Genomic DNA, 10,795 nt, shown 5'->3' with positions numbered 1-10,795 from the left:
TCCCTACTGGCACTTCTCCCCCGCTCTGCACCCACTTGCGCGATCCTAGGACACAAGGCCTAGTAAGAGCGTAGTTTTGTGTTTCTTCTGTCCTCCGTCCCTTCTAACGCCTAGAAACACGTATGTGCTGGCGCATTATAAATGACTTATCATATCATACCGTCAAGCCCAACAAGTAGCTCACTGCCTCGTATGCTTTCAAATCCATTTTTCAGTTGCTGCTGCTTCTGCTACCCAGGTCCAGGTGCCTTACAGTTTGTCATTGTGTTTCTTTCAGTACTACGGTCTATTTCCCGATGCTAACTCCAATCCAAACAGAGACCGCCCCTTCTCCGTGCAGGACATGCCACCAGGATGTGACGTAACTGGCTGGTCACGTGTACACGCATCGTTGCTAGGGGGCACGCTGGCGCCCGTGTAGACAGATTCAGTGCTGGCTGGAATAAGAGTTGGCCTTAGTCAGTTGGTGCTGAGCTCAGCTGCTAGGTTGAAATCAGATGCCACTACTGGAGGACTGCGGGTTATACCAGCCGGGCGATCGTTGTGTCTCACACTCATCATTCAACGCTCCGGGTGAGTAGTGCGGGTGCCACTACCGGGGAATGGGATGGGAGGCGGGCTGGCGCGGGCGGTGTCAGACGTTGACTCGAGAGGAAGCCACTCTGTCGTGCCGCCAGTGTCACTGCTGAAACGAGAGAGAATTGTTGATTAGACGGTGTGCTGCGTTCCCAAGCCGCATCAGGCACTGCAGCGCACTGCGTGTGCGTTCGCCCTCCTACTGAGGTTCAATACAGTAACGCTTCATTGACGTGGCTAAATATTCAAGGGTTCGAAATGTTTGCGTGTAAATTGGATTTTTCATATTTTCGCGAGGAGCTCCTAAATATACCGAGGTGTGGTAGCATCTACTGTTCTCTTACAGGTGCCCCGTATTATGTTCATTTTTTGTGGCCAGAGACCGGCACTTTGCGTACATATAAATGTCTTCTTTTGGGTGTCGTGTACCGTAACATGTTAGCAGGTGTTGTATTTATTTGTATACGTCTCATTTGAAAACGCACAACATATCACGAAAAAAACCTCATGGGATTTGGCAAACGAACCTGTTGTAAGGGCGTTTATTGAAATGGGCTGTTGCTACATAGACGTTGTGACTAGTTCCAGAGTGCGGCACCTCGTGCTGTAATATGTACAGTGTTCTGGATCAATTAATACTAAGTAATTTTGGAAGCGTATATTCATCAACAATTGGACAGATTCAATGGATTTCACCATAAAATGAATGGGTTATTGAAGTTAAATATTTGTGTAGGGGTTGTATATTTAAAAGCCTTTTTGGAGTTATATCGATGTATTGAAAATTATGACGGATTTTTATTGCTTTTTTAAACTTTTGGATTATGTACTTTGTGTAATGTTCAGGGGGGCCAGGGCAAAGATTTTGCCCACGCTAGATGAAAGGTAATTTTGCTGCCCCCACTAACAAACCAGGTTCTAAAATTGAGGTTCGATGAGCAGTAGCTCAAACTACTGGGTGTCGGGCATCACTGTAGGCAGGAGCTACTGCAGGGTAACCAGGAGCTAGCTAACAGTTGTCCATTTTGTATGTACCCTTGTGTTTAAATGTATATTAGATGTGTTATAATTCTTCTTCATTAACATTCTCAAATACTCAAAGTTAATGTCACATTTACATGTTTGGAAGGCACCAGTTGGCCCTAGGAACCAAAATAGTTAGCTGTTTGTTTCAAGCTAGCCAGGCACTACTATGCTAGAAGCAGGAGCCAACCCCATGTGTTCTGGCTATACAAACACCTCATCCAAGATGTGGCCTCACCACTTTACATGCATGTCATGCTACCACGTTCACAAGATGCAGTTTCTCCATAATGTTTTAAACCTTTTCATAAGAAGGTAACATTAAATTACTTTCTTACACACACAATATTTAACATACAGGCTGGATTAGACACTGATCACCAGATCAGAAAGGATTAGCAATGCAAATAGGCAGAATCATGAACAATCTGTGACATCAATCAAATTTAAAATAAAGGCCGTTGGACATACCCTTCCCATACTACACTCTTATCCCCACCACAACCAAACACACCCATGTGTGCCTCTGTGAGGCAGTTGTCTGTTCTGTTGTGAGCCACTTTAATTACATGCAGTAGGCATACATTTTAAAGATTTTTGGAAAGGGGCCATCCCTTCCTTCCACCAAACACACTGGCTGTGTGTGAGCACCCCAGATTTGGAGGTGGTACTACCACTGGCTTTGCTTGCCATGTCTCTGCCTCACCTGTAGCCATACCCATCCACTAAAGAGAGTGGCAGAAACTGCTGCTCAAGTCACTGAAAGTGTGAGGGTGCCAGTGGCTTTGCTACCACCACTGATTGCTGTGGGTGGTGGTAGCCCCGCACATCCTTTCACGATATCAGGAATGGGAGGGAAATGCCTATTGCTTGACTACATTCAAAGTCCAGTGGAGGGAATTACTTTGGCATCTTGGTGATGGAGGTGGGAACAGCGGTGAGCCAGCCCCCACCATCCCAAAGCAGGCGGTACACTATCCAAAGCATCATCTGGTGTTTCAGGCTATCCACCTGTTGAACCTTCTTTAACCAGACCAATGACCACCAATGGGCTGGCGTTGGTGCCAGATAAGAAAATGTTACAGAGGCTGTGCCTCCTGGCCAGGTCGACATGCAATGAAGTGGTGAAAGTTTTGCTAAATGGGGCCTTAAGTGTGCTGTGCATCTGGAAGTTGTAACTCCTTGAATTGGCTTAATGTTGTGTAAAATGTTCAATTTCTCACAAACCGCCCAAAAGGGTCCTCCTGGTACTATCAGTTTGCTGTGTAAAGTCGTTAATTGTGTTTCATGAATGTGTGCCACACTGCTTCCTTAACTGACTAAACAGAATGTGTGCCACACTGCTTCCTTAACTCACTAAACAGGTACAGTACTGGCACAAACAGTGCAATCGTTATTTGCACAAACAAAAAAGAACGCATGCAGCAGAAGCTGAAACTTCCCTGACAAACGGGAAATGTACCATATGGGTATCAGGACAAGTGACCCTCTTACAAAGAACTGTAACTGTATGGGGAGAAGCACTGAAAGCTTCCTTCACACACTGGATACTATCACACACCAAATAGATACAGCATGGAAAGTAGAAGGTCAAATTCCCATAAGCCACACTTAGGCAGTGGTGCTGCTAAGTTTCCAAAAGTACAGTACATACAGTTACTATATGCTTAGGGCCACCACAGGCTACCTCATAAATAGAACAGGTACAGGCAAAGCAAAGGCAGGGCCAGCACAGGCTTTCCGCAAACTGGTACAACATAAAACAGGCTATTGCAAGCTTTATTCAAAATCCAACAGAAACCGCAAGGGCATGGGCAGGGCCAGTGGACACATTCCAAAAACATGTACAGCATGTGTAGAGTCACTACAAACCTCCAGAACAACCAAACATACATAAAGCATGGACAGGGCTAGTGCAAGATTCCATCTAAAACACATGAAGCATTTATACAACAAAAGAAAACCTCTCTCACTTGACCATGCTGAACCATTTCTGAAAGTTGCCTCATGAAAAAAGTCAATGCAAGCGTCCCTCCGAAACAAGTATAGTTTTATAGAGTGGGCAGGCCTGTGCATGTTTTCCTCAAAAGTGGGTATAATAATAAGCATAGAATGGACAAGTCTATTACAAGTTGGGTACATGAGCAGCATCGGTCGGGCCAAGCAAATTTCACTCACAAACGGCTACAGTATGCGCATGGTCACTGCAAGCTACCCTCACAAACTGGTACACCATGGGTAGGGTCAGTGCAAGTTCCTTGCAAACAAGTACTGGCACAGCATGCCAGAAAGTTTCCCTCACAAATATGTATGTACAAGTACTGCTTTGGCAGAGCATCTGATTGCAAGGGTTTGTGCACACTTCACTGAAAATGGTACATTCATCACACAAACAGGATACGTGTAAGCATTCCTCGCTCACTGACACAGGTACAGAATGTGCAAGGCCAGCACAGGTTTTCCTCCTGAACTAGTATTGGTACAACATTGTCAAATCCATGGTAAACTCCTCAACGGACAACTTGCACAGCATAGGCTTTGACTGTCAAGGTTCACTTGCAAAGAACATATACAGCATGAGTTCTACTTCCATGCATGTGGATAGCTCTTCTTTCGTATATGACCCGCTGACCCTTTACCATTGACTGTGTGCTGCATAGGGAGTGGGACAGATACAGGGCTGCACTGTGCAAACCCACCTGTTTTCCCTCTCATCATCGCATTTCCGGATTTACTTGTGTGGAGTGGGAGGACCACACACTTGCTCATTGCAGAAAGTCGCCACTCCCAGTATGCCCACTATCTATTTTCAGGCTGTCCAAGGAGGTGGGAGAGACCAACTGGGGCGAAAGTCTTAGGATTGTAGGATAGTGCAGCTTAGCTGGAGCTTATCTGGCCCTTTGAAGCAGGGAAAGTGCTGTCAGCGTCCTCTGTATTCAATAGGATGGTTTATTCGTTTCTCTGGCCCTTCTTTTAAGTGACATCATTTTGGAGGGTCAGACCTTTTTTCATCAAATTGCTGATCTGGTCTTCCAAAATGTTCAATTCCTTTAATACTTTTCACTGTAAATTTAATGTTTGACTACCATTTTGACATCAGACATCCACATAAAACATTTGACTGTTTTAGTGCCATGTATTTACCCTCAACATGCACACATTCCCAGCCAGCGTGTTTATCTTGGATTTATAACCTGCACTGGATGTAAATATACTGACGACAGCAAGGCATGACCTCTATGGTTTAGTATCGCTTTGAAAGTTAGCACACACAAATTGCAATATAATTGGGCTCCCTTTGTTAACTTTCCAAGAAATGCTAGATAATCCTTGCAGCTGTGAATTCACCAAGACACAGACTGTTCCACAGGGTTCGAAATTGAGAAGAGCTGGGAGCTGTTTAGCTCCTGCTTCTAGCATATTAGAGCCTGGTTAGCTTGAAACCAGCAGATAATATGAGCTACTTCTGGCTCTTAGGGCCATGGTTTGCAAACATGTAAATGTGACATTAACTGAGTATTTATTTGAGAATGTTTCTAAAGAAGAACTAGTACACATCTATTATTATTTGTTTATTGATGAGCAGATGCAGCGACGAACATCACTTGTGCATATATACAATGTTAACAGTTCTTCAGTTCGTTATCGAGTGGTAAATATATCCCAACAATTCTTACAAAGTACCATCAATTCAGTTTCATTAGTTGTTCTGTCCAGAACCATAGAAAGGGGCAGGTTATTACGACTGTTTACTTCACAGGTGTTTGTAGATGGCACAGTATAAGTGGTGCTGGATTTGCTATTGCGTTTGTTCAAAATTTGGAATCCAGAGTCTCATCTCTGTTTGCTTCACAGGCTTGGGTCTCCCAATTGGTGCTAGTGATACAGATCGATGACTGCATCTCATGTAAGCCTCAATAAAGAACTAGAACACATCCGATATACATTTAAACAGTGATTCAAACAAAATGGACAACAAAATAAAAAAGCATTTCTGATAGCTCCTGGTTCCCCTGTGGTAGCTCCTGCCTACAGGGTGATGCCCAACATCAGGAGCTGGTTTTAGCTCCTGTTCATCGAATCTCTATTTCAAACCCTGGTTCCAGCTTTCAAATGGCATGTGTGCCTAAAAGAAACTCTATTTATTCATCAAGTACTTCTTTTTTATTTTATTAAAATGATGTAGTTTAAATATAAACTTCATTTATATAGATTACAATATTGTCATTAATTAATGCGTAAGAGCAATCTTAATTATCAAATGAAGAACAAGAAATAAAGAGAACAAACAAAGAGTAGAAAACAGACATCAGAACAGTGGCTCAGTTATGCAACTGGATTAGAGTGTCAGATTGCCAAGTTCCAATATGTTGTACAGAAATTGAGAAATTCTAAAGATGAGTTTGTTTGCATGTCCATTCATTATCATAGACCATCTGGTTTCGGCATCGACCTGCTGCAAATTTATTTCAAAAAGTGCACCGAAGAGGCTCCCTTTTGGGCTACAGCTGGACATACCAATATGAGATGGCATAATGTTTCCTGTGCTTCGAGGTCATGGCAAAAACAGCAGTATTGGTCTGTGAGAAGTATTTGTCTAGACATGACCAGGTTAAATCGTGTCAGTATAAGGTTCAGGTGGAGTTTCATGTATATGTGTCGTATTTTGCAGTCAGGAAATATGGACAGATAAGCGGGTAGATAGTTAATGGCCCGTTTGTCGCCAAGAAATTGGTGGTTCATCCGGTACTTTGCTTTCTCATTTGTTATCCATCGTTCCACATGCTTTTTTTTTTTTTGTGCATTTTGTGGTCGAAGGATTAGCGTTTCCAGAAACATATCCTCGCTGGCCAGTTGGCATATTAGTTCCGCTTTCCATGTCTATAGGACAGAATTATTCATGGCTTTCGGGTGGTTTCTTAGGATTTGCATGGCTGGGGTTTTCTCATCAGACAGGGTTTTGTGAAATTGTCAAGTTGCTTCCATAAAACAATGGAAGCTAATGATTGCGTGGCTATTTCATACCTTATTCTGGCTATTGGGAAGTTCATAGGAAACTTTAGGATTTTGCGCCAGAAGATGGCTTCAAGCTTTAGCCAGTTGATTTTTAGCGCAGTGATCATGGATTTGCTACCATAAGTTATTTGGTATAACCTTTTGCCTGTAATAAGAGAGTATAGGTTTAAATGAAAACCTTCCGCATTTGCGGTGTAATACACAGCCTTTTCTTGCTAGGGAGTGTATTTTCTCCTCAAGCTCATTAGCCCATTGTTTTTCTGTCTTCGATTGATAAGTATTCCTAGGTACTTTAAGGTGGGGACTTCCATCAAATTTGTTGCCGTCTAGTGTGAATTTAGAGCAGTTTGTCTTCTTAGATCGGTGTTTCAGGAGAGTCATCGCTGTATTTTTTTGATGTGCAGTTCATTGTTTTCCATGTATTTACCCAGAAATTGTAAGATGGTTTGTAGGTCTGATGGTGTCTTATCAAGTAGCACAATGTCGTCTGCATACATCATAGCCGGAAGAGAGGCAGAGTTCATTTTTGGAGGATTTAGAGAAGTGTTTTGGAGATGATCTTCAAAGTCTGCGGTGAAAAGGTTGTACAGTATAGCAGCTAGCGGACGGCCTTGTTTCAGGCCATTCGCGGTTTGAATGGAAGCTGTAGTTACCTCCTCTTTGGTCAGCCTGAGTGTTAGTTCCAGGCTGATAGTTTGTTCCATAGTTTCTGTCTGGAAATAGCATCAAAAGTCATATGGAGGTCAATGAAAGCCCTGTATACAATAGTATTATTCCTGATGGCTTCATGTTTAATCAGATTTAATATTAAGAGGTTCTATTTATTTTTTTTTTTTATTTTTTTTTTGTTATTTTTTTGGGCCCACTTATTTAGTCTTTTAAGAAGAAGCGACTCAAACCGTTTCCCAATGGGTTCCAGAAGGGCTATAGGTCGAAAATAAGATGGCTCTTCTCGAGGTCCCTGTTTTATAAATTGGTATCATGGTGGCAGTTTGCCATGAACGAGGGATCTGATTTAGTTTGTTTTATTAAGAGTGTGGGTTATATTGACCAATTCAACAGTATTTTCCCCACATCACCAAGCTGCATTTGCGCAGAAACAGAAAAATGGCTGCACTGGCTCCTGTGAGCGCCATGGCTTCAAAACTGCATTTTGCAGCAACAAAAAGATGACCGCATCTTCTTGCCAAGCATACATTGGGCAGGATGGAACAAGGGGACACATTGAAAGTGCGTGCCCGTGTGTTCTGACATATACAAAAGAAAAGAAAGTGAAAAGACAGCACTGCTTTGCTGAAAACCCCAAAATCCCCATTGAGAAAAATGCTGCTTTGACGATCTGTTCTTTCTTAAACCACTGTGATCAATAAGGCCATGCCATGCCCAGAATATCTCATTGTGCTTCAGCCAAACCAGGCATGATTTCTGAATGACGGGCCCTGTCAAACCAACTTTGAGAAAAATCAACAAGGAGCTTTACTTTTCCTGCACGGGAAAACACGGTCATTTCTTTACAAATGTATCAAAGCTCAGTAGTTCAAAAGAGACTCCAGCTATCTGAGCCGTGTCAGTTTCAATGCATCTGTGCATCAGACAAAACCCCTGCACTTGGGAAAATAACCGTGGCTGTAGGACAGAGTGGGAATCTGATGGAGATGCAAAAACGAATGTAAAAAGAAATGCCAGCTGTGCACCGCGTGTTAAAAAAAAACAAAAAAAAAAAAAAAAAAAACACAAAAAAGGCCTTACAAAACAAGGAGAAAAATGCCTGTTTAAAAAGTAAACTGTTGAATGAAAGCCTGCCATTACCTAGCATGTGAAGGGGTTTTGTTGCTGGTGATAATACACACATGGGCTATTTTATTCCACAGGCTTGTTTTAATTCAGGACAAAATATCAGAAAATAAAGGCTTTAAACTGCCTTGGCTGGATTTGCAAGCTGTCAAAAAAAGGTTATTCCAATTGGCAGAGTTAAAGCTTCCCCTAGGAAGGGAGCCACACCATAAACTCTCATCAGAGACTAACGCCCCACTGATAATTACTAGGTTGGAAAGAATTTATTCTGCGCTGAACCCACTGACCATGAAACTTCCAGTACAAGGAAGTGATAAGCGGGGAGGGGCCAATAAACCTTCAATCAAGCTGTAACCCCCCCACCTTGCTCTGGAGGGAAGTGACAGTTGGTGACTACTGAAGAGAGAAAGAAAATGGTCCAGTGACAAAGGATTGCCATTTGCTTCCAGAGACCATTTCATAAATAAAATTTCAGGATTTTTATCTCTGCAGCAAGACTTTGTAAAAATGTAACAATTTTGCAGTTTGAAAGTGATTTTTATGGGCTTTCTTTTAAGACCTGGTAGAATTCACTGACACTTTGGGGACAGAAATGGCAAAGTATTGCGGATTACAAGAAAAGCATCCATGTTGCAAATGCCAAGTTTTGTACATGCATCCCTTATGATCATCCATTTTAATAAAACATTTTTTATTGTTTTAAGCAACAACCACAAAAAACAAAAACAAAATAGGGACTAGCATGTCCATTCATAGATAAATAATCCTACACATAGCACCAATCACTAAATGCGTTTCATGTAAGTACATTCATATGTTGTTCAGAGTCTCACAACCTATGCCAGGGAGCCTAGGTCACCCCTCATTCCCACCTCCCCCATATTTTGGAAGCTTTGGTACGGCAGCCTCTTGCATTGTATACCCTACGCTCCACTATAGCGCATGTGTCCATATCTATTATCCATTGATCCAGCGTCGGGGACTCTGGGACTCCACATTTCTGCGCTATGTTACATTTCATCAGTCCCGCTTCTGTGGTTAGAAGCAGCCTTTCCCACTTAACGTCATTCTCATAGGGTATGCCCAGGAGTAGGACCCTTGGATCCAACTGTATGGTACGGTCCAGGACTCTAGCAAGTTCATTGCAGCATGCATTCCAAAAGGTTTCGATCCGGGGTCATGCCCACAGGATGTGTATAAAAGTTCCCTCTGCCTCTCCACATCAGAGACAGTTCGGGTTTGGGGCCCGTTTCCAATCATATAAGCTTGTCCTATGGTAAAACACTTGATGCAAGATTTTTAACTGTACCAGACGAAGCCTAGAAGAGATAGCAACCTTGGAGGGATGCATTAGCACCTGAATCTGGTCTTCTGGGTATAGCCCTCCTACATCTATTTCCCATTTAGCTTTTAAGCTATTTAGTTCAGGAGTGGCAAAGGATGACATAGCATTATATAATATGGAAGTGCATTTGGTGAGGATGTGCGCTGGGTTCTGTGGATGTGTAGTCAAGTACCGTGGTATCTGCTGGTATGTGGGTTTTCAGGGCATGGACTGTATATAGTGGTACCGCTCGCTACTCAGGGATTTAGAATTTGAATTGCAAAGCATCAAACAAGGCCAGTTTCCCATCTACAAGGATATCTCCTACTTTCAGAATCCCAGCCCCTATCTATCTAGGCCATGGCTCAATTTTCCCAATCTCGGCCAGATTGCTATTTTGCCACAGGGGGCAGTGCAACGGTTATTTTGTTCTTCCACCCTACAAAGGTATGCGTTTGTCTCCAAACTGTATTAATGTGCGCTGTGGTTGTAGGCGGGAGGGCTCTCGGAGGAGGGTGGTATATCGGGCGTAGTGGGTCTGTCATGAATAGCCTCGACTTCGGCCCTTATGTGAGGTAATTCCCGGTCACCATGGAGCAGGTCATTGACCACTGCAAGTTGCGAAGTAATAGGTTTGGAGTCGAGGCACTCCTATCCCACCTTCCCAAATCGATCTCTGGGGCGTAGTTAATGCGATGCAGGGTTGACCTCCTCCGCTCTCCTATGAGTTCCCTGAAGGGGGTCCCTACCGGTCAAATTCAGAGTCTGGGATCTCGAGCGGAGCATTCTGCAGGACGTACAGGAATCTTGGTAGGGTCATCATTTTAAAGAGTGCGGCTCTACCCATAAGTGCCAGGGGGATGAGTTTCCCGTGGTGAACATCGCTGACAAACCGGTCAACGATTGGCTGGAAATTGTGTGTTGCATAACTATCCAGGTCCTCGGATATCCAAATTCCCAGATATCGAAACCCATGCCGCTCCACTCGGTACAGATAGTCCTGGGGGATGGCCTGCGCTCCACCCCTTACCGGAAAGAGAACGGATTTCCCCCAATTAATTC

The 10,795-nt window shown here is 43.3% G+C and overlaps 1 protein-coding gene across 7 annotated transcripts in view; it reads left to right on the top strand.

Moving 5' to 3' along the window:
* Positions 1-314: 314 nt before the first annotated feature.
* The window catches only part of DIPK1A (divergent protein kinase domain 1A), an 844,817-nt gene continuing 834,336 nt past the window's right edge, over positions 315-10,795 (top strand). For 4 of the 7 annotated variants that reach the window (XM_069641808.1, XM_069641807.1, XM_069641813.1 and 1 more), the window contains exon 1: positions 377-573. The gene's annotated coding sequence lies outside the window, so the exon portion shown is untranslated. Of the gene's footprint in view, positions 574-10,795 lie in introns of all 7 variants that reach the window. The other 3 variants (XM_069641811.1, XM_069641810.1, XM_069641812.1) reach the window with 3 other exon arrangements.

The sequence above is a fragment of the Ambystoma mexicanum genome, chromosome 1q (assembly GCF_040938575.1).
Source record: "Ambystoma mexicanum isolate Mex_15411 chromosome 1q, UKY_AmexF1_1, whole genome shotgun sequence".
In the NCBI taxonomy this organism is placed as follows: Eukaryota; Metazoa; Chordata; class Amphibia; order Caudata; family Ambystomatidae; genus Ambystoma; species Ambystoma mexicanum.
Note: the sequence above shows the minus strand (reverse complement) of the source record. Positions and strands in the feature narration are given on the sequence as shown.